Raw genomic sequence first — 25,215 nt, forward strand, 5'->3', positions numbered from 1 at the left:
AACCTTTGGACAAGCGTTATAAAGATGTTCAAGAACGAGTTGAATAAAAGGTAAAAATTTGTGAACCAGAAAATTAAGTGAATGGCAAATAAGTTTAGGTCAATATTGCACATGATAAACCTTTAACCATTTAAACCTTTGACCACAAGCTGCATCTCTTTGAAGTAAAAGCCCTTTGACCTTTTTTTTTACTTCCATTATGAGTCGATTGTAAATTGTTTTTTAGTCCTACTTTTAAATTCATCATAATACAGGTCAACAACAAAAACGACTTTGCACATTGAACATATGGACACTATGCGGGTGGAAGCAGAGTCATATGATGAAAAGACCAAAAAAAATGTAAAAAAGGAAAGATTTTGGTAAAAAGAGAAAAGTTGCTAAAAAAAGAATAAAAAAATTGGTCATTTTGAAAGAGTTAACAGCTTCCATGTGAGAGATGCATAAGAGGCCTTTTTGGTTGAACATTTAAGCTGCAAACAACTCAACTACTATCAATCCAAGTCCACAATACTCGTCTTTCATTGAGTGACTAGCCAGTCAGTCAGCCTTTAGTGAATGACAAAAAATGGAACAAAAATGTTGGCGAAAAAAAAAGTAATTGAAAAGTTTAAGAGGAAGAAGAAAAGATAAGGAAGATAAAAAAAAAAGATGTAAAGATGGGGTTAAAATTTTCTTTTTTTTCACTTTTTCTTTTGCCTCTTTAGCACTTTCAACATTTGCATTTTTCATTTTTCTGCTTCCTTCTGACCAACAGTTTGTCCTGGGTAAACACGAGACAACAGCAACAAGGCACAAGACTTTTACTGGACACAGACTGATAAGGCACGCGGGAGGTTTACCGATACAGTATCTGTCCACCGGTCAAAAGGTTTGTCCACACTTTTGGAAAGAAAAAAGTTGAACACAAGAAGAAAGTTAAACCAAAATAAAGTAAAGTACGCTTGTTTGATAAATTATTTTCTGGTTTAACTGGAGATGCAAAATAAACAGTAATTCACCCACTCAGACAAGGTGAATGTTACCTGATTGATGGGATTCGCTCTGCTTATTAGCTGATATAAAAAATTGACAAAAGTCTCACAATCACTAGCACCATTATTATCATCAGTTGTTGCATGGAAAGTTCCCTATAGTGGGTAAGAAGCAAATCAGGTAACAAATGATGCTCTTCTACCATCTTCATCCCAGTCTTCATCCAACCATTTTGACAGGCCTTCATTATCCAATAGATAATATCTGTCTCTGTCTTCCTCTGCTTTTTTAACTGTTTTGTGTTCTTGAGGAGAAACAGGCTAAGATGAAGATGATTGACTATCTCTCACCATTTGTTAAAATTGATAACTTATTCTGTTATTTGGTCATTTTTTTTCTGTTTCTGTGTTTTTGCTCTTCGCCTGTTTACTTGCCAATAAACGGAAATTGATGATAATCTTTCACACAATTTCAAATTACTGCAATTTGACCAACAAGTAATTGAACATGATTAGATAAATTTATTAGATAATATCAAGAAAAAATGAAATTGTTCAAAGCTGCTGTTTAAAATGTTGAATGGTGAGTAATCATTTGACAAAAACAAAAACCTTCAAAAATGATAACCTTGTTTAGTCCAATTGGCTAGTCAAAGTTGATTACTGTTATTTACCGTTATTTACCGAATAATTTTATACCGCTTTCCGTTGCAATCATTCATTAGATGAAAAAACTGGACAAATGATAACATTATTTCAGTGACAAGCAAAAGGCAGAAAAGAGGAAAATTATACAGAATATTCAAGAATTATTTCCATTTTTATTTCTGGTTAAAATATGTCTTTACCAGTTTTCATCAAAACAAGACGAATCTTTAAAACATCATTTTGTTGATAAAACTTCATCTTAAGTTGTTTTGGTTTGGGCGTCACTCGAACAGCCAAAACTAAAGAATATAAGCTAATATTTTTTGGTTTGTTTTCGATTTGAATTCGATTTTTTTCCTATCTAAATAAATCGTCTTTGACACTTGAAGGGCTATTTGAGCCTAAGGCTATTTTGAATTAACTTTTTTGTTTTAGCTCTTTTCAGGTGAGACCTTTGGTTTCGAGTTTAATCCAAACGAAGTGTCCGTAAATAGTTTTCCAATCTTTCCGTTCAATCAAGCAAAGTAGTCTCAAAATATCTCTAAAAAAACGTTTTAACTTTTTTTTAATCCGTAATCTCGATAAGAAATGGATTAAAGTTTAACCCAAAACATATTTCAATTTCAATGTATTCTGACACAAAAATGGATCATTAGTTTCGATGTGATTAAAGTTGATTTTACTCAAAGAATTGAAACTGAACTCATCAGACTCAAACTTTGAAAAAACTCATTGAATTATTTCACCTTATCGTTCAATAACTGGACTCATCTTTTTTCCCATAAATTATGATTCTCATTGGTCACAGAATCCTGTTCATTAATCAACTTTAAAATGAATTGTTCATCAAACTTTCAATTTTGTGTGAAAACTTTTTACTTCTCAATCAATAACATTGATAATGAGTTTTCGTTATTACAATTCAACTCTTTTCAGCCAATTTTGGACTCTTTTTTGTTTACCTCTTTCAATGAATTCATTAATCTCAATTCATTCATATAAGAATGTATTCTTTCCATTCCCTGGTGAAGATAATAATTATGCTAATATGCGAATTGATATATTCTATATTTAACATTGTATTTACATTTTCATCAACTTTTTTCTTCGCCATCATTTCACATTATTCATGGTAAAATCCTTTTACTTTTACCCATTTAATCAGGTAAATGTTAATTTATCAAAACGAAAAATTGTTATCATTTAAGTGGGAAAAGGTGTTATCATAAGGTAAGCAAAAAAGGTAAATAATGAAACTCTTAAGATGCTAATATTTACATGAAAATGATATCAACAATGTTTCAAATGATTGATAATGTTGTCAATTGTGAATCAATTACATTGATAAACTAATTAAGCTTGCCAAATCAATTACACCTTTCAATGAGAATTGTCTCAACTTTTTTTCGCCATTTTTTCTTCTTCTTTTCTTCACATTTCATGATAACTTTATCGATCCATTTTATTCACTTTTATTACTTTATAGAGAGTTTTTTTTCCTGTCACATGATAATGCATGATTAAGTTCAATATGAAAAGATATAAAGATGAGGGAAAAAATGAACTCAACATTTTCTTGGTGAATAATGTGCTTGACCGGAAGGAAGATAAACAAAAATGACGAAAAAAGGGTAAAAAGTAGAAGCCTCAAGGTTGGTATAGGATGATGAAAATGATGAGAATGATAATTTTGTGATTGAAATTGCCTTCAAGATTCAGTTTGTAATCGAGTTAAATGCGAACAAAAATTATCGTAAGATTGGTTAATATTGGGTTGCATTAAAACACCCATTTGACCAGAATTTTATTCAACACTTGGTCAGGTTGATTGAAGGTTGGAAAGGTTGACTCTGGGTTTTCACTTTCAACGGACATTTTGCATTATTATTTTAACGAGAAACTGATGATTTGCAAGAAATGATAACATGATAATGGTGATAGTTTTGGTGACTAAAGTTGATTTGATCCTGATAAACATCTCACAGTTGACTCACAATGTTGTCAAACCTTTGCTATCTGCTTTGCTTATTTTAAGACAGTCACAGTCATCATCGGGTTATTTTGCTCTATTATGACAAAGAGGTGATTCCAGTCAAATCGTATCTCTATTAACCAATGTGTCAAAGCTTTCTTCATAATATTGAAGGTAACTGGTATTTGATAAAAGGGCTGAAAGATTTTAACCTTTTCGCAATTGGTTAACTTTGTTAACCTAACCTAACCGAACCTAACCTTACCCAACACTGTTGAAGACAATGATCCGAATGGAAGTCAAGATTAAATGAAAATAGCAACAGCTATTGGAAAATTCATCTTAATCTTGAATAACGAATCACTGTAATCATGAGATACAACATTGAAATCGGGTCTATTTAATCTTCAGTAAATAAACTATGAAACTGAATTATGATCTTCGAGTGATCTTTTTATTTCGAAGCTAAAATTTGTGAATGTTCAATTTCCAATATTTCTGCAATAAGCTGTATTAATGATGAAAAGTGTGAACAAAATGTTGATTTGCAAATCGGAAAATGATTACATTTCCGTGATTTAACTGTTGAATATGTATTTTATAGAAGAGTATTTTTTTTATAGTTTTTCGTGTTTTAAGCTTCACTTTCCCGTGAAATTGAGAAGCGCTAAAAACACAATTTTAGCTTCTATAGTTTCATTGAGCTGTTCAAACAAGTTTACACATTGACTGGACACTCCAAACTACATTACTTACAAGTTGGATTGTATTGCTAATAAGCTTGAATAGCAATTGAAATATAAATCTTCAAAAAACGTTATCAATAATTGAATTGGCAATAACTTGTCAATACTCAACGGTCAACTCTTTGGTCAACTTTTTTTTATTGTACTGCAAGCCAAGTAAACTGTTAATCTTTGGTGACTCAAGACAAGTTATATCGCGAGATAAACTATTTTATGAAGATTAACATGAAACAAGATGAAATGAATGAAAGAACAATGAAAGGATAAAAAGTAGAAGAGGCCACTTTGTTGCAGATTAAACCCATTTTTTCAGGTCAATCTGCATCTTCATCTCATCATTTCATCCTCTCTCTCTCACACACTCACACAAACAAACACTCTTACATGAAGAGCTGGTCACTAGGAGCATTACTGTATTATCATCATTATCCAGAAGCAAAAAGTCCTTAAGCTTACTTTGGTTTCATTTTGTCACTCTTTACTCTGTGGTGCTCTTTGGACCAACATTCATATTCAGGATGATGATGAGAATGATGATGAAAACGATGAAAAAGAAGATGAATTAGTCAAAGAGACACAAAAAAGCGAAGGTAAAATGTGCATAAAAGAAGATAATTTTTACCCTTTTTTTTGTATTTGTGTTCTTTTCTTCTTCTTCTTTTCACTCTTTCGGTCAAACTTTTTGCTCTCTACTCTAGTAAAGGATTGACCATTGGATGATGATAAAAGCTGTTTTTCACATAAATCAAGTTGAGATGAGCTTAAAGTGGATAAAAAAGAGGTTGAAAAGAGGACAGACGCTCGTGCCAATAACCTTGTCAATCTCTTTGGTCGCATGTTGACTATAAAATGGCCCATAAAAATGGATCATCATCAGCTTATCATCCAACAAAGTAGAAGGTAGAAGCAAGCCAGAAAAGTAATGAGCAGAAGAAGCAAAAATTTGAACAAAAAAAGAAGCTGAAGACAGAGGAGCAAAAATTCAATAATGGACAATAAATATTGAAATAACATTTTTCTTTGCAACTGTTTATGTGATAATGGTTTTAAAACTTATGAACTTGTTGAGTGATTTGAAAACCAAAAGGAAGGCAAAAAAGGCCAAAGGAAAAAAACAGAAACAAAAAAATATACAAATCTCTATGTAACTTTGCATATATATTTCAAGATTTCAATTTACAGATGATGATGGGAATGATGAAAGATGAAGGATCAGTCAGATTGGAAGGATCAATTACGACCCAAAAAACTAGTGACCTGAAGATACAAGATGAATGATAAACTTCCCTTTTTTTATCTGGTGATGCCAAATAAGGGTCAATGTAAAAAGGTTAAAGTGTATAAATGAACCTTTGTCTGTCCTCCCATCATTACCATTGTTGGACCATTTTCAGCTTATTCAATGTTTAACCTTTTTTGTCTTTTTTGTCTTTTTGTATCAACTTGTGATTGGGAAAATAAAAAATTACCTTTTAAATCCGTTAAATAACACCTATTTTAGGGTCATTTACTGTCCACACAATGGTCTAATGAGATTCTCATTTTATCAAAGTGTTTTATCAATGGTAATAACAATATTCTCGTTTTATTATTTGGACCAGAAGAAGGAGAAAAAAAAACGAAGAAGAAGAAGAAGGAAAAAAAGGATGAAAAAAAAGAAGAAGAAAAGGATTTTTATGCCCAATTTTGCTCTTCTTTATGCTTCCTTTCAATGGTAATGATTGGACTCTTGTACCATATGAAAGGTTGATATGCATTCCAGGGTTGACTTATGTTTCATGTTCATGGAAATGTTGATGATGATTACAGAGGATTTGATGAGTGCGTCTAGTTAGGTGAAGAAGAAAAGTTAAGAAGAAGAGAAGAAAAAAATTGGTTAAAAAATGATCTTCTCTTGTCACCCTTTATGCAGCAGCATCTTTAAAATGTTTACTGGTTCAGTTACAGTTTAATGTGACAGAAATATATTTTTACATTTTTGTCCTTCTCTCCAAAGCTGCTCAATCATTCAGTTTCGCTGTTGTTTCATTGCTAACATTTCATTCCTCTCATCATATCTTTTTGCCTTCCCTTTTTGATACTATTTTTACCAAATAAAATACAAACCTCTTTTTTTTCAAGTTAAACTGCTGGCCACGCGAGGTTAACCCTCAACTCTCTTATCCTTTGTTGTTGTTTAACAGTAAGAGTTGGATACTGATGATGATGATAAGAGGAAAGGAAAAGCCGATTCACTGGTTCGTGTGCCAACAACTGACCCGAAACTTTGGCGTACTTGACAGGGTTACTGGAAAACCTTGCTTTTCGCCATTTTTCCCTGTTTTCCCTCCTTTCCTTTCTTTTAAACTTTCCAACAATTTATCATCATCAATTGAAATAAATTGCCAAAACAAGATCAAGATTACATGATTAACCCAATTAAGATTTAACCAGCAGATTAAATGTCATTTAGATGATAAACATTTGATTACCAAATTGTATCCTCAATTAAAATTGCAATTGATGAAGTGATGCTGAAGAGATGCAAAGTTCAAAATTATTTGCACACTAAATGTGTTTCCATGTTGAAACGATGTTTTTTTTCTTGATCAAACTCACCAATATATCAAATGCAATTGTAATCTTGTTTAAAATGGTAAAACAATCAAATGCCGATGAGTGTAAAGTGACCAAAAGTAAATCTAGTCTCAGACTGACCAAGGTTTTTGAGTGTATTTTCACACATTTATGTCAACTTGGAATCTGCCCAAAAGAACAATGTGTGATTCTCAAGCAATCGGCATCAATTGACACTGATTTATCAAAGGATTAACAAACAGCCTGAGAAACTTTTTTTGTTGACAAGAGCCAATCAAACGAAATCATTTCTTGTGTTTTATCTGGTCAGTGATAGACAAAACGGCCGGCAGCAGTCGATAACAGCTAAACAAATAGAAACTTGGTCAAGATTCAATCGAGACTCAAAATAGTTTCACTTTCAAATTGCACAGATTAAGTGCAATATTGAGTTTTCCCATTCAATTAAAACTGGACAAAGTTTATCAAATGACTGTTAAAAAAACTGAAATTAACCGTTGAAAAAAGCACAACATCGGAATATCGAAGTCGAAAATCGCGTTCAAAAGAATGACTTTTATCACAATTGGTGGCAATTGAAAAATGAGCATTTAATTGTTAAAAAGATGAGCTTTTTGCAAATTTATAGTAAAGCAAGTTAATGGGCAAAAGTACATCTAAATGTGTCCAAACTGTTTTTCAACAAATAAACTGGAAAAGCGATTTGAATAGTCGATATCAACATTTCAAGTCTCACAGTATGACGTGAATCCTTTCCGTCTTTTTTATGGTCAACTTTTCTCTTTTTTTGCCAACTTTTTGTTCCGTCCTCGATTCATTGAAAATGTTACCTTAAAAAAGCATCTTCATTGTAACCTGGAACAAGAAAAGTGTGCAAACTTGACATTATTTATCCATATATTTATCCATTTAATACCCGATATTCAGTGTGTGCTGTTATTATATCAATGCACAGAATGGATAATAACAAACGTTTTATTCGTCAATACCAACGAAACAAAGGAAATTGAAAAAAAGGAGAAAAAAAAAATCTTTTCTTTTTCTTCTTTTCCTTTTGCCAATTCACAAATTTGGACACTTTTTTAAGTCCTTTATCTTTTTACTCTTTTTTTTATGACTTTCAATTTTTGACCAACAAAGCGCAAAAATGTTTGATTCTATTCAATTGCAAACTTGGACCAGTTAAACCTGAAAAACTGTCCAGTTCCGAGTAAAGCAAAAGGCAAAAGAAGAAGAAGAAAAAAAAGGAGAAAAACTTTTATCGACTGTAAAATCAAATAGGCACGGGTAACGGTGGTCAACACACTGGGACAGTTACAAGGGTTTAAACTTTGTTACTTGCTCTTTACCCTTGAACGTTGAACACTGTTTTACCTTGTAAAAAGCATATTGTCCAAGACCAGCAGCTTCAAGGGAAAGCAAGCAGCTTTAACGATACAAACACCGACGCCATCAACCCTTATTCACTCAACAGTAAACCTCACTTTTGTGTGCAAGCCTTTGACAAAAAAAAAGGCTAAACCGGTCAACCTTTAACTTTGAAGCAACCTAGACAGACACACTTTCCCCACACAATTGATCAGTTACTTTGGCCTCTCTTAAGAAACTGAGCAAAGAAAAAGCAAAGAAACATTTTTAATACACAGCTTGGCGTGCTTCAGCTTGTGTAAAGGTCACTCCATTGAGGTCAATTTTCATTTTATTTTATCCTCTATTTTTATGATCATTATTGTTATAAAAAGGCAACTTTCAACTTTCACCTGTAAATTTCATCATTACTCTTTAACCTTTTCTCTCTCCTTCTCTTTCCTTTTATCCTTTTCTCTCTCTTTACTGTTGTTTATTTCCTCGCAAAAGGCCAAAACTCTTGACCCGTGTCCATCTCATATGTGTCTATAAATGTATGCAACTAAAAACAACGCGCTGAAACGGGACACACAAGGCCATTTTTACCCCATCCAATAGCAGTTACTTTTTAGGTTCAACATCTTCTCTTCAACTTTTCTTCCTCTTCTTCAATCTTCCCTTTCTCTTTCAACACAACAAACTCTTTCTCCTTGTTTATCATCCTTTACCATCGTGTGTGCTTTATTCGTTGTGATGATGAAAATGATATTTTTAGAGTTCGTCAGATGCATCTCCGGTTTTAACGTGCTTTTGTCTGAGGTCAAAAAACGATCAACTCACTCTCTCTCAATCAGTCTTCCTCCTTCTCTTCCTCATCGTCTGTCAACATTTCTTTATCTTTTCCACTTTTCCTCCTTTAAACACTTTCTTGACCTCAACTCTCTCTCTGTTAACTCTGTTACTCTCTGTTACTCATTCCTTTATCATTAGCATTTCCTTTACGACACGAGACTTCGAATGATGATTAAAAAAAGAGTTTCACTAACATTATCATCTTTTCCCTTTCTTCGTAAAGAGAGAAGAGAAGAAAAAAATGAAGATGAAAATACCTCATCCGTTTTTCAAAATTTACCCAATTTTACTCTCAATGATTTTAACTATTTTCTTCTTTTTTTTGGCCTCTTCTCTTTGAGACACACTTATCCCCTTTATCATCCCAATCATCTTCATCTTATCCTGCACAAAACTTGAAAGATTACTTCCGTTCTTAAACCATATCCATCCTCATCTCACTACCTAATACACCTTTAACCAAAGTAGTAAACAAATTTATCCTCTTACAAGGAGGACCACGCGAACCGTTAATCGCCAAATGAAACACAACTCATCTGTAGAACATCATTGATAAGGAAAAAAGAGAAACACCGATTTTCTGTCCAAATTTCATTTTCTTTGCAATTACTTCCATCAAAACTGATGAAATTTTGAGTCAATCGGAGTTGAACCAGTTGAATTTATTGATAAAAAAGTCTATATTAAACCCTTCAATAAAGCTTTGATATTGTTTATCTACTGAAGATTAATTAGACCCAATTTCAATGCTATATCTTGTTCCCACTATGAGATATTCACGACTCAGTTCATGAAAACCTGAACTTCCTTTATGACTCGATTTTTTCAATGTTAATGATCCAAAACATGTCCATTAACTGATTAACAAAGAAAACATAGAAATTTCTATTCGAATGAACGTGTCAAAGTGAATTAGCAATTTGTGTTTTTACTCAAAACCCTGATAAACACATGAATATTCATAATTAACATGAATTTTCCCAATAATTTTTTGCTAAGCTTTACACTAATGATAATCTTAAAAGCCGCTTTGCTATTTGATCTTTTTGTTTATTTGGTTTTTCCTGTTTCGATCCGTTACCAAAATTTCAAATTTTATTCACATTTCACCTGACAGGAGATACCTGGATAACTTGATGAATATGGTTGAAAATGAATCTTTACTTGCACCTTTGCAATTCTCATCATTGTTACATGAAATTATTTACATGATTCTAATTACGGATCTCCTGTGTTGTAGTTTTGTACTCATTTCCTTCAGTTGATAATCATCATTCATCATAATTTCTGTCCATTTCATCCATCAGACACACTCTTAGAGAGTGAAAGAGAGTCTAAAAAAAGGAGTAAACCGGCCAGCAATTTGATTAGCCATTATTTTTCATAAAAATTGCCCTTTCACCGATCATGTTTACTGTCTGCCTGTCCGTGAACGGCTGACGGCCTCTACAGAAACTAATTTACCGGTTCACAGGAAAATAGCAAACAAAAAAATGATCACTTTCATTACTAACTAGATTATTATGAGTAATGTTTTTTGCCTTCAACTTGCACAGTAAAAAAAAAGTTGAACACAAAAAATGTATACAGTTTAAGCCTTTCATCATTTATCTTTTATAATAGTAATGATGATAATAATACTCTATTGACCTTATCACCATCATTACTCATTCATCAATAAATAATGTTCACTTTTTTTGCCTTAAATTAACAAAACTACTCCAACCTTTGTTCAATCCGCTCTCATCATCAAATGTACTTTCATCTTCTTCTACTTTTTAAGTTGAATAACCAGAAATTTTCAACATCTTCACCAGTATTGATTGGAACAGGAAAAGCATTTCAATTAGATTCCAGGTGATTTTGCAGATTCCTGTAAATCGATACAAAATTTGAAATTGAAACTTCACCAATTTTCAATTCTGATAACCAAATGAGTCTTGAAGCTTTTCATTTTTCAGATTTTTGTCCAATCCAATTTGTTTTTGTTCAATTTTGATTGAACTTGCAAGTTATTTCAAAATGATTTGCTCAACAGTTTTGAATACAAAACAAATGATTGAAATATATAAAATTGACTCTGAATCGATTGAAGGATCATATGGTCTTAACAGGTTAATGGTTATTTGAAACCTACTTTAAACTTTTGCGGACAATTAACAGTGGAAAGGTCAAAGATTTAGAGGTTTACCCAATTGAAGTGAAAGGATGAGTTTTGACAAAACAATCAAAATCAACTTTTCGAGTGTTTTTGACAATCAATTTTGACAAAGCACCTTGTATCTTAAATATACTGAACAACCGCATAATTTGACTTTTTCTGATTTCTCCTCATGATTGATGCTCTAAAATTTATCAAAATTAATGGAAACCAGAAATATTGATTTCGATAACTCGATGATTCGATGAATCTTATTTTTTCAATGTTTAATCTTATTGGTTGATACAATTGAATGGTTTACCCAATGTGATACAATAATGGATAAAAAACGGCTGCCTATTGTGTTTGTTGTTGATAAAAAAAGGCCAATATAAAGTAATACATTTCTTGGCGACCAACAAAAGGAGGAGTTTTCCTGCTTTTGCGTCATTCCCTGTTAGCTATAACTTTTTTTACTTGCACTTTTGCCTGTCTTGACTTTCCCTTTTTTTGCACACCAATGCGCTCCTTGACTTGCCCATTCATTTTTTTAGGCTCATGGTTTTTTGTGTGTGTGTGTCTGCCTCAACAGCCAATCATAACATTTCCACTTATATAATACAACTTACCTTTTAACCAATAAAAAAACATTTTACCGCTTTTCCCTCATTTCAAATTGTAACCTTTAAAAAGGTAAAAAAAGTAAAAAAAGTAGCTCATTTTGGGTACAAAAAGGCAATTCCGTAAATTGGTTGACGGATCATTAAAACTGTTTACAGAAACACTTTGATCACCAAAGTTGATACAAAGTTGAATGCGCATCATCTGGTTTTTCACATTATATCAATTGAATCACTGAATACAATGAAAACACTAGTCTTTGAGAAACAATTTTTACACCAAAATCAATTGAAATTATTTCCTAAAAACAACAAAATTATCAAAAAGATAAGAGCAAACTGACGCATGCCATCAGAGTTTTCACCATAAACAAAGTTCCATCACAGATTACATGAAAAAAGCAAAGTTGACAAAAAAATAACCAACTAAAGAACAGCAAAAAAATCAATTCTCAGACCAATCTCCAGATTGAATCGACGCAAAATTTCAACCCAAATAAAGGAAGCTAAATCACAAGAAGATAAAAAAGATCTGAAAATGAATTTCCATGAAAAGTCTCTTCATTCCTCAACTTTTCCTCCCTCAATCAGACCATTTTTTAGTCGTAAAAGTGGAAGAGAAAAAAATTGGCAAAAATTGAAACTAAACTTGAAACAAAGCTGAGCTGACAAAAGGCGAACCAAATAAAAGGCCAAAAAGCGTAAAAAAAGTTATAGGTTAGATGAATAGAAAGATACAAAAGTATATATTCGTGTTGAATATAATATTATATTAATAAAATAATATTGGACAGACAAAAAAAGACATTATCCAATAGCAAAAAAGCTTGCCAACCTTCATCTTCGCCTCTTCATCCTCTTCTCTCTCTCTAACAACATTTTCTACTTTTATCATCATCATCATCATCACCATCTTCATCACCATAACCTTTATTATGAATAAAAACATTTGAAATAGCATTTCTCTTTCATCTCTTTTTACATGTTATACTTTATTATTAACATTCAGTTTCCTCTTCATCATCTTATATATCTTTTAGCTTTACTTTTATCTTCACCACTTTCTCCTCCCTTTCATCCATCGTCATCTTCATTACTTTTTTTTGTCCTTTGATCAACATTTCTCTTCTCTCTTCTTCTCTCTCTTATCTTCATCTTCTTATTCTTTGCCATCTAACCATCCTTTCCTCATCATCCATCTATTGATTGTATTAACAGAGAAGAAGAAGAAGAAGAAAAAAAAAACCTTAATAACAAGAAAAAGCAAATGCAAATAGTAAAAGTGAATAACGGTCAATGGGTTTACTTTTTCCCTTTCTTTTTTATCTGTCGCTACTGACCCTCAACTCTTTCATCTCTTTCCCATCTTCAGAAGTGCAAAGAACACTCACAGAACCAAAAAAAATCGAACCAAATTTTACCGTTTTTGGTCCAACATTGGAAAAGTCCTTTTTTGTGTCTTTGTAATGGTCAAGGTTATTAATTTTCAAACTAATAGTTTGGGTGAAAGGAAACAGTTGATGGAAGATGAAAATTGTAATTGATTTTGCTTTTTGTTTCTTTACTTGTTATTGATTATATAAAAGCGAAACTACAAATTATAACAGTGACTGACCGTTGGTCGCATTGATTAACAAAAGTAATAAACATTTGAAAAAATTGATTGCCAATCAGATATGTGAGAAAGGTTTGTAAAGGTTTCAATGGATTATGATTGTTGTTGTTAAAATTAGCTTTTTTTCATGGCTTTGTTTGTCCAGACTCTCCATATGTTCAAAATGGACACACAGAGAAGACGGAAGAAAAGTGAAAACCAGAAAAATGAAGAGAAGAGCAAAAAGTAACATAATTTTGGGTTAAAACTGAAATCATTATTCAACATTACCATTCACTTTACCTTTCAACTCTTTTTTTTGTATTTTTGTATTTTCCTTCATTCGGCTTTGTTTTTGCACACTTTGATTGATTATTGTTATTGCTTCTCTGTTTTGGATACTTTTCATGATCATTCTCAGGAATAACTGAAACACTTTTTTGCTCACTGATCCAATAAATTACCAAACTGTTGATTAACTGTTTTTTTTGTTTCTTGCTGCACAAGTTAATCAACTTTTTTGTGCTCAAATCAGCAAAACATGATTTACGGAATCATTCAAATGGTTCATTTGTTTGTAAAAAAGTTAAAAAATTGCTACAAATTTCAAGTTTCCAGGTCATTTGTGATAACGATCGTAAAGGAAGCTGTTGCTTTAAAAAAACAAACAAAAACATTGAAAGTAAAAAAAAGTTTTGTTCAAAGTTTTCCTTTTTTTGCAGATAAATCAACTTTTCTGGTTACATTTTTTCATTGATTGTTTATTCATTTTCATGCCTTGAAGCTGCTCCATCATCTTCATCATCATCGTCTTAAGAGATGCAAAAAGAGTAATAATTTGTTCCTTTTTTACTCTTTTTTTATTCTCAACTGTACATACTTATTTACTGTTGTTGATGATATCCAGCATATGGAAGAGGATAGGAGGTTTATCTTGTTATGAGGAAGCTTTGAAAAAGAAAGAAAAGAAAGAAACAAAAAAACAAAGTTACCACGAGTTTCAGAGGCTAATTTTAACAACAGAAACGCGCGCGAGTCAACACTCATAATTCATTCGCAAGCTCAACAAAAAGTCTCACTTTCTTTTCATCTTTTAAGACCTTTCAGTCTTTAGTTTTTCTGCATTTCTTTCTCTCTCTCTCTCTCTCTTTGTACATCTTTTTTGAATAACTTTTTACACTCTTCATCATGCTCATCATCATCATCATCAACAAAAACATTATCTTCTTCTCGTCTTTTTTGGTAACATTTACAAATAATAAAATGAATTATTCCAAATATAGTTTCATCTTGACTTGGTTAAGCTTTACATTTATCATTTCATGTAAATGAGATGAACATATTAAGTTACCTATTCCGTTGCCATCATCTTATTATCTTTCTTGGCCAATATTGGCAACTTTTCTTGCTTATTAATTGTTTCAATACTCAATCAATAAGGTTGATGATCAGTTAATCTAGAAATTATTCAAATCATTTCAAGCAAAGGTTTTATCGTATTCAAGCTTCAGGTTCAACTGTTAGACTTTTATGTTTCAAACTGTTTCTTTGATTCTAACATTAAAAGTTTAATGCGTTTCATCGACTTAGTTCATATCGTTGTAGCAACAATCAAACCAAATAAAGTTTCAAAGTTTCAAAAATTAGGCAAAAATTTTTCCAGTTTCATTAGATTTTAAAATGAAATGAAAAGCAAAGACAAAAGTCAAACTTGAAGAGTAACTGTTTCACCTTTTAGCCTCAACTCTAGAAAGTTGTATCTAAAGACACATTGGATCGATCCTTTTCTTCGCATCGGTCTAAAGGTAAACTCAACATTGGATGGAAGAGTGCGAAAGAATTTGTTGAGAAAATTTTGCGATTCTTTTTATCCCGAAACTAGATACAATGAGAGTTTCCCTTAGCGTAAAAAATGTATTCTTCTGTAATAACATTCAATATTAACTTTGGGTTGAGTTGAAGTTTGACAAGTTGGTGAAGCATCAATATGATTAAATGAGTTGGACACTTATTAAATGTTGAAGGTAACATAAAAAGGGTTACGATTGACAAAATGTTGACCAAGAGAAGGAAGAAAAAAAGAGAAGGAGAAGAAAAAAATTTCATTACAAACACACATAATGAACGTGTTTATGCTTTTTGCTTTCATTTGACAAGCTTGCTTTATGTTTATCGATTGATTATGATGAGGATGAAGCAGAAGAAGAAGAAAAAAAAGAGATGAAAGTAGAAGGCAAACAAAGCATCATCTCTTGTATGTTCATGTTAACTCTTTCATCTTTATCATTTTGCTTCACTTTTCTTCTTCATCCTCTTAGCTTCTCATTCATTCCGAGTAAATTGAGATGCTTATTATTTTCATTATTAGAAGAGAGAAAAGGATGAGAAAAGATGAGGAAGATGAGAGAAAAAAAGTCGAATGTTCGTAATCTAATTATATTTATGTTTACGGTGTTTCATCAAAATTGGTGTTGGACAATGTAACTTGTTTCATGTTTGTGTTAGAGATGATGAAGATTCAATTTTTTGATGAAAAATTTTTTCGATTTTCTTTTCTTTCTTTCATGTGAATACCTTTTTAATAACATTGCATTATTAATGGTCATCTGGTTAAAGGTTATTAAAGTTTTCTGGTCAAGAAGTGTTTCTCGTTTTTAATTGTTGATGAGAGATGATGGCCAGTTGATTGGATGACTTTTGTCCAACCTTAATCTTTATTCAGACTGAAACTCGTCTCATCATGTGTGACAATTGTCTGTTACAGGGGAAAAAGGATAACAAGAAATTGGGAAAAGAAGAGAGAAAAAATAAAAAGAGTTTTACCAAGAAAAACTCATTGTTATTGGAATCATTGGAATGGTCATTATTATTATATCAAACTTTATTTGGTTGATCAGTCAATGATGGGGTGATGAGGATGAAGACAAGGAAAGGGATGAAACAAAAGACAATAACAAGAGGCTCTTTATAGTTATTAATAAAATGTAAATCAAGTGAATCACTTTCAAGAGTAAAAGTCATTTATTGCTTTTTTTGCATTCTTCTGATCAAACATCTTCTTTTTTTGTGTTTCAGCAGAACTGATGAAACACTTGATTATCATAATGTGTTCATTGAATGAAAATTGAATTTCCATACTTTTCTCAGCCTTTTCCCATTGTTCCAGGTACAGATGGAAATGGTTGGTAAATGTCAATCTTGGGTTCCATTGGGAGAAAAAATGAACATCTTTATTTGAAGATGATGAGCATGATGGAAATGGTGATGAAAATGATGAATATAGAGGAACGGTGAGAATGGACAAGATTTACTTATTGGCTGAAGGAAAAAAAAGATGAAGATGCTGAGGACAAGAATAGTGATGATTGGGTGTTGCACTTGATGAGGATAAACTCTTCTTCTTTCCTCATCACTTTTATCATCATTTTACCTGATATAAATTTATAGGACCCAAGGATGAAATCTTTTTGCTTTCTTCCTTCTCTTTTTTTTCTCATCTTCATCCTCTTCTTTTTACATCTCTCCTTTTTATTATTGCTCAGACTCTTTGTTCAATGTTCATCTCATGGGCAATATATTTGCTTCAACTTTTCATGTTACCTCTTTAGATGTGAAGATGAAAAAAGATGCAAAAAAAAAAGGAAAAGTCTGTTATTTCTTATTCATCTTCTTCATCTTCTTCTTTCCTTTTATATATTAAAGAAGATCGTTGATATTAAAGAAATAAAAGGATAACAAGTTTTAGGCTCTAATCAAAAACAATTGGACTATGGTTTTATCCAATGGTCAGTTGCATTGGGTTTCCCAAAGGAGATTAAGCTCTTTTTGTGAGATGAAGATGAGGCCAAAAAAAAGAGAGAAGATGAAGATCAAATATAGTTATAGAAAGATATTGAGGTAAAGGTTTCGCTTGAGATTTACTCATTTTAGCCCAAAAAAGAGATGAAGATAAGTATAAAGATTATGATGAGTAGGAGGAGGAAGGGAGTAAAAAGTAAGTTCTGATGTAACTGAAGTAATAACATATTTTGTGATGAAAATGGCAACAATGGTCAAGACTATAAGACAAGGATCGATAGTTGGACAGGAGGAAGAGGGAAGAGGGAAGGTTGAAAATAGCATAAAAATAGTAACGTTTGTTGCACGAGCTGAGTTTAAAGCACGAGCTGCCTTTGACCTTTTACTGAAAGGATTGTGGACTGACCAAGGGTCAAAGGGAAAGCGGAAAGAGAGAGAGAGAGAGAAAGTGACGAGAGTGAGACTTGAGATGGTAAAAGCTGGTTGAGCGGAAAGTAAATTATGGTTACAATTGGGAAGGGAAAGTAAAGCGAAAAGTGAAAGAGTTGAAAAGCATTTTTTGTCTTCTTTCTTCTTCTTCCTTCTTAAGATGACCAAAAAACTGTTTTCTTAGCATAATGGTCATCATTTTTTGTTGGAAATGTCTTTTTTGTCGCTATTTCTTCTTCTTCTTCTTCCTCTTTTTTTACTTATTCATATCTTCATCATCTTTAGCTTCTTCCTTTCAAACCTTTCCAAACCCTTTTATAGCATTTAAAGAATCCACTCGCCAAGGTAAACCAGCTTATGGTGATAATGATGAGACCAACACATTATTGTTTATCAATTTTGACCGTTTTTTTTTGTTGTTGGTTGACAAGGGTTTTTTTAGTGTCTAATTTGGCTAAATTGTGGTTCAAGTGTTCGCTTACCTGCTTTGATGATAACATTTAATTCATTTTAACTTTTTATCTTCATTTTTTGAAAAATGCGCTTGTTAAGGTTGCTATTGTTGCTTGGGCTGTAAAGTAAACCATAAATAAAATATACATTTTTACATGACTATTTATGAATTTTTGAAACCTTTTTTTCGCTCTTGTCTTTAGGCTAAATTGTACTTTATCCAGTTTTTGGTTCCACTTTTACTTTTATTGCTTGTGCTAATGTGAAAACCAAAATTGCTGTCTCAATTACAGCCATTTTACAATGAATGGGTTGAAAGGCTTGAAATCTTGGATAACTGTTATTACTGTCCTTTTTTGTTCACAATTTTTAACCTTTTTATTTGTTAACATGATGATTTTAACGTTAATTTGACGGTCAATTATATCAAGGTTTACTTGGTACAATAAGTTTAGTGTAAATGTATTGGGAAAATTTATTTTAATTTTGAATCATGACAGTTTGATTGTGTTAAAATGGTTTTGAGTTTAATACAGACAAGAAAACTAAGAGAAAAGAAGAAATGTTCACTTAATAAACGCACCATTATTGTATGTATTGTAATAGGCGATCAAGAATAGGACTTTTACCATCATCAGGAGCTTCAAAAGCAATGGTTATATCACGACTTGCTACTTCAACTGATCTTAAATTGCGCGGAGATCGAGATGGACCTTGGACAATCAAATGGACTGTTTTCTCAGCTTTACCATAAGAGTTGCTGGCAGTACAAATAAATGTACCTGAATCTTCTACAAGAGGAGAATCTAGGGTTACATGGGATATTACTCTGTTTCCATTAACATCTTGATTAATTTGAAATCTCGATGATGATAAAAATGAATGATGTGAACTTGAAGGAATCAATTCTCGGCCAATTTTCATCCCATTGACACCATTGATACCAAGAATACCTGCTAATCGTCGACAACCCGTCGTCATAAACATAATCACCTTCATCAGCTTCAGTGGAATCAATTATAGCCAGCGAACCATTCTCTGAAACATGGATATGAGGTCCACTGACGACACCAATTAACTCATTTGAAGCTGAAGATTCCAATCAGCCTGGCAATTCATTAAAACCTTTGAACCTTGTATAGTTGAATATCTTTCTTGAATATATTATCTTATGTTTTAATATCCATTTAGGAGCAGCTAAATACAAAGAAAATAAAAAACGAATGAAAAATGACATAAATTAACACCTCGGCTAAAGCTCAACACATTTTGGGCGTTATTCAACCAAGCAGAGCCCCTGATCATGACTGATCTTCAGAAACTATTATATGTAACGGAACTCTGGCCTTTTCATTTCGCGGCTAAAATTTGTTGATATTCAATTCCCAATACTTTAATTTACTATATTTTACAATTTAAAATGTGTCAAAGGTAAAATTATACGCTCTTTGAATAATCTTTGAAAGACGCGCTAATTGTTAATTGGGTAGTTTTCCCTCGCTTTTTGTTGTCATGGATTTTTTGGTAATGAAACAGTTAATTAGTGTGATATTTTCAAGGTTTAACTTCTTAATTTATGATTATTAATTAGACTTTAATGGCACTGGTCAACTCAGGTAAGTTTTGCGTTTATTTATTTGTTTTTCTTAAAGTAGACTTTTCAGTTTTTCTAAAACATATTTATGTTGCCATTTATCTTTTTTTTCAGGGCCGCTTTTCAGTTGAACCATTTAAAAGCTAACTTCTGGTTAAATATTGGAGACTATTGAGATGTGACACTTGCACCCTGGGCTAAATCACCTTCTTAATGACTGATTGTTAAAAATTAAGGAACAAAGGTATGTTGGTTCAGAGTCATTTTGAGAATATTTTTCAAGTAAAAGCACACAAGAGTTATTAATCCTCTTTTTTAAGTGAAGAAGGGCCGAAAGGTTTTCAACAAAAAGTGGAAAATAGGAAACAATATTTTACAAATTTTGACTAGAGATCATTAATATTTGAATAATTTGATAGCTTAAAAATTGAATGGTCAAACCAAAGCAAACCAAATAGAATCATTTCTCACTCAAGATATTCCCAACTAATTCAACCGATTTCAGTCTTTTGATTTTTGATTTTTAAAAAGATGTAAGTAAAAAATTTCAGACTCTAATCCTTTTTATCTTTAAAATCCTTTCAGAATCAATCGTATTGGCGTTATTAACGGAATGGCTTTTCATAGGTGAGTTGAGTATTGATTATCCTCTAGGCTACATTTTAAATGAAACATTGTCCAGATTATTGATAGCATTGCAACTAGAACTGATTGATTTGTTTAAGTTTATCAAAATGTTGCCTTCAGTAGAATTGAAATTGTTTTTGCTTTTATTCAGAACAAACTTCTTCATCTCTTTTCTATCGCTAGAAAAATGGAAACTGAAAAAGACATGAAATTGGTAGACAAAGCGGTCAACTTGAATTCATCATTCAATAATAGCTACATTGAGCAAAGTAATTTAATAGTAAAAGAAAGTTTTTATTCCTAATTTTATCCTTCTTTCCGTGTGATATTAGCAATAATATATAACAAAAAGCTTTTCCCAAAACCAAAAGATACACAATTTGATGAAAGTGAGAAAGTAATACAATGTAAAGCCATCAACAGCCTAAAAACTAGAAATAAAAAGAAGTCATAAGAAATATGAATGAATGAATATCAATTTTAACCCATTGATCAAATAATAACAACAGTAATATTAACGAGTTACTTTTTTCTTCTCTCCCTCTTTTATTTTTCTCTTTCAGACTCCATCATCAAATGTTGAGAGCCATCATATTAATACATATATATGAATGTTTTAATATATGAAAAATGGAAAGGAGGTAACCTGGATAAAGGACCGAGTTCCAATGACCAAGAGAGAGATGATCAAGATAAAAGGATGAATCCAATGGACGAGAGAGAAAAAAGAAAATGTTGGCCAGTAAAATGATGAAAATACATATTGAAAAAAGCATATCGATGACAGGAAAGGGAATGAAAAAAAATGGAGAGAACCACATAAATGTGTATAAGTATATGCGTATGGAAAGGATATAATGGCGGAGAAGACGAAGAAGAGACTTATAAATACTATTATCATTACCATTATCATCTTTATCATCAACTATTATTGTTATTATTATAACAATTATTATCATTATAAATCAACAATGAAAGATAAAGCTTTATAACAAGAAAATCAACAAGAAAGAAAGAGTAAAGTCACCAAGAAATATGAAACGCTGCAAAGAATATGCAAATCATAAATTTCATCAACCAATATTAATAGACAATATGTTGACCCATTTTTTGCGGTTAAAATTGTGATGGAAAATGAAATGGTCAATGTCATGTTCACTTTATTCTCCCCTTTCTTTATATGGACCATCATCAAGAGCAACTTTCCACCCACAATGGACCAACCAACAAGGAGAGAGAAATAACGACTTTACCTATTTGATTGTTTGGAGATGAAAAACAAGTGACCAAGTGAAATGTTAAAGTTAATGGTTAGGAGCAGACAAACAAAAAGATGAACCAGAAAGCAAAACAAAGTTGTAATATATTGGGAAAAAAACTGTTCGTTGGCTCTCACCGGAATCTAATCAAAGTGGGAGATGCGATAATTGGACATCAATGAATCAGGTTGAGGTTCGAATGGAAAAACAAGAATCTTTTCTTAATGAGAAAGTATTGAAGCATCTCCTGGACAACTAGATGTTAATAAGAAGATATGATGATGATGGTGGTGATAACAAAAATGATGATCTAGTGGTAAAAATAGTATAAAGGAGTGAAAAGAAGAAGAAAGCTCAAGCTAAAAATTATTCCACTTTTTTACCACTATTATCATTATTATTGGTATCATTATTGTTGAACAATATCATCTTGATTAAACGATAATAATAATGATGATGAGGAAGATAAAGAAAGACATGCTTCAACTGTAAAGATAGAGAGAGAGGTAACACAGAGCATTGAGTTAGCCAAAAAAAGTGAAAGGTTTATCACAATGTTTAGTAAATGAATAAACAAAAATATGATAAAAGAGAGGCAACAATATCAGGAAATAATATGCAATCAAATGCTCTGGAAACATCAAAATATTCCGCTAAGTGAACTTCAATATTATTATTATTATTATCATAAATATTAAGATGAAATCCCTGTTATTTTCCATTCCTTTCTCACTCCCAATGCCCCTCTTTACTTCATCATCAACAACATCATCATGATAAAATAATGCCCAAGAGGACGAACCCTTTTTTCATCTTCAACATCTTCTAACTCGTTTATGCTTTTTATTCCTACTCTTTTTTGTGCTCTGCTTCATGTTCATCTTGTTGATGCATATGTCATTAGAAACCTGGCCAAAAAAAAGTAGAGAAAGAAGTAGAAGGGGAGTAAAAACTGACCATTGGTCAATACAGTGATTGGAGAAAGGGGTTAAATCTCGAGGTTACATGTAGAAAGTCTTAAGGCCATCTGCTTTGCCTCTTTTTTTCTCTCTTCTCTTTCCCTTTTTACTTTCTTTTTTGCTTCTTCTCTTTAACTCTTTTTACTCTTCTCTCATTATCATCTTCTTGTTCACTGCTTTTTTGCTCCTTTTTGCATACATTTTGTGTACATTTTTTGTCCATTTGCTGTGTGTGTTATTATTGTGAAACACACATTTTACTTACACCAAACTGATTACTGTTATAGAAGCGTTATTTTGATGTTCTCGCTGTTTTTCAGTTGTTTATTGTTGACAGAGAAATGGTTCTTTTCTCTTCTCGTCTGTTAGTTGATTGTATTTTACACTTTTGTCAATGTTTGGTGTCAATTGTTGGTTTTTAATTTGAACAATTGGTTGGTCGCCAATTATTATTTGAGTTAACATGAGTTGATGAGATCTAATAACAAGCTTTGATAATAATAATTATAAGGAAGAAACAATGAACAAGCAAAGAATAAAGGGTTAAAGAGGAAAGTGTTGAGGAAAAAGCAAAAAAGAGAAGACAAATTAACAAAAAGTCCTCAAAATGATTATTATTTGCTTCTTGTAGTATTTGTTTAACTTTGACAAAAGTGTTTATTAAATTATTAATTATATATATCTATATGTATTTATCTATATAAATGATTATTTTTGGGCCATATTTACTTCACATAGTTATCAACTTACTGTTTTATTGTTAACTGATGTTGACTTTACCAGTTAACTGGTTATGATGAGAAAATGATCAACACAATTGTTGATTAAATAAGGCAAAAATATTTGTATCAACTTGTTTTCTCATTACTTTTGTTCATCATTTTCAAAGTTCAATTATCTCTATCATCATCATTTTCATCAACATCAACATCTTTTTAACCAAATACAACTAATGCTTTTGTCTTCTCCTTTTCTCCAGGTTCAAGTTAATTTGATTAAGGAGGCTAAATGAAAACGCAAAACAATTTACACCAAGAGAGAGAGAGAGAGGAAAAAAAAGGCTGAACATGACCAGATTCAAGCAACTGTAATTTTATCCAAACCAAGAGAGATTTGATCATCCAACACCACCAACAATACCAAGTCAAGTTGTGACTGTCAAGATCGCCAAGCCAAGTGACAATCCTTTATGGATAACCTCTTGAAATTTGCCTTAAACTTTACACTTTGATTGATTTGAAACAGTTTCATTTGTTTCATTTGAAACAATTGTTAATTTTTGATACCTTTACTGGTAACTAAACCTGAGACAACCTCAAAAGTCATCAGTAAGAGGTTTAACCAATATATACATATTGTATTTATGCATAATACAAGGGTAAAGTTTAAGGCAAGTTGAGAAAGGCAAGAAGCTTGAATGTAAACTGTATCCATCAAGTTGAGTGACGTAGGGGCTAAAAGGTCACCGTAAAATGAGTGTATATCAACATGGTTAACAATGTGATAAATGATGGATGAATCTTTACCGTATATTATAGCTATTATTTTCATCTTGATCGCTCTTCCTACCATTTTTTAAACATCTAAACAAGTATTGTATTAATATACAAACACACACACACACTTAGCGCACAAAAAAGCAAGATATTCAATCAAAATCAATGTTAAACTGTTGATTACTTTTTTATGTCAAGTGATTACCATCACTATTACCATCATTATTATGTTGATCATTATTTTCATCATTATTACTGTTTATTACAAACAGATTCGTAACAATATGTAAAGCAATACAGAGCGAGAGCACCAAAAGGGTGAAAAAAATGATGATATAAATTGTAACTAAAACTTGTCTTGAAAATGTAATAACAATGTTAATGTTTATCATATGTTAATCAATTTTCATCGTTTCCACATGTCAAGAGGTAAACGTAAAGTGATACAATTGAAGTCACATGAAATGTAACCAAAAAGGACGCAAAATCAATGTTAACAGATGAAGAGTATTAATTTTAATTAACTCAAATTACCCTACACAATGTTAATGAAAAGGTTGCCCAAAATGTCCCAGTAATGTACAATATTGTCATCTAATGGTTTCAATACATGAACAATGATTAACTTGAAGGCAAAAAAACTGTTGAATTTATTGGAGCAACTGTTAACTTGAATCAGTTGAAAATGAATGTCAAAAAAAGAGTAAAAGGCAACTTTTCAAATGTACAATGATGACCACAGATTCAATGTATTACATTGATTTATGGTGAGAAACAAACACACACACAAATATACATTCAATAATATTAATGATAATAACAATGATAATGATAATAGTAATGATAATAATCTATAAATATAAATAGATATAAATGCAAACATTGATTTTTGCTGCTATTACATTTTAACTTTCCATTTCCTTTGGTCAGTTGAAGCTACAGACAAAAATTACTCCCTCACAATTTGATGAATCAAGTATTATAAATATTGAAATTTAGGCAGCAAAAAAAGGCCCAAAAAAGGCAAAGAAAAAACTGTTTAACTGAACGGACAATTTAAGCCAAACAACGAGAATGGAATAAGCCAAATAACAGGCCAAAACTGACCCAAGGACAAGGTCAATGGAAGG

At 31.7% G+C, this 25,215-nt stretch overlaps 1 long non-coding RNA gene across 2 annotated transcripts; it reads left to right on the forward strand.

Annotated features, from left to right (window-relative positions):
* Positions 1-18,268: 18,268 nt before the first annotated feature.
* Positions 18,269-23,635, forward strand: LOC107367392 (uncharacterized). 2 transcript variants are annotated; one of them, XR_003083242.2, is made up of 5 exons: positions 18,269-19,766; positions 19,859-19,988; positions 20,330-20,371; positions 20,555-20,640; positions 20,935-23,635. It is a non-coding gene; the product is annotated as an uncharacterized LOC107367392 (long non-coding RNA). The 2 variants fall into 2 exon arrangements; XR_001569880.3 differs by lacking the exon at positions 20,555-20,640.
* The last annotated feature ends 1,580 nt before the right edge of the window (positions 23,636-25,215 follow it).

This window comes from Tetranychus urticae, chromosome 1 (assembly GCF_039701765.1).
Source record: "Tetranychus urticae isolate SD_2017Ah chromosome 1, NJAU_TeUrti_SD_1.0, whole genome shotgun sequence".
NCBI classification, from domain to species: Eukaryota; Metazoa; Arthropoda; class Arachnida; order Trombidiformes; family Tetranychidae; genus Tetranychus; species Tetranychus urticae.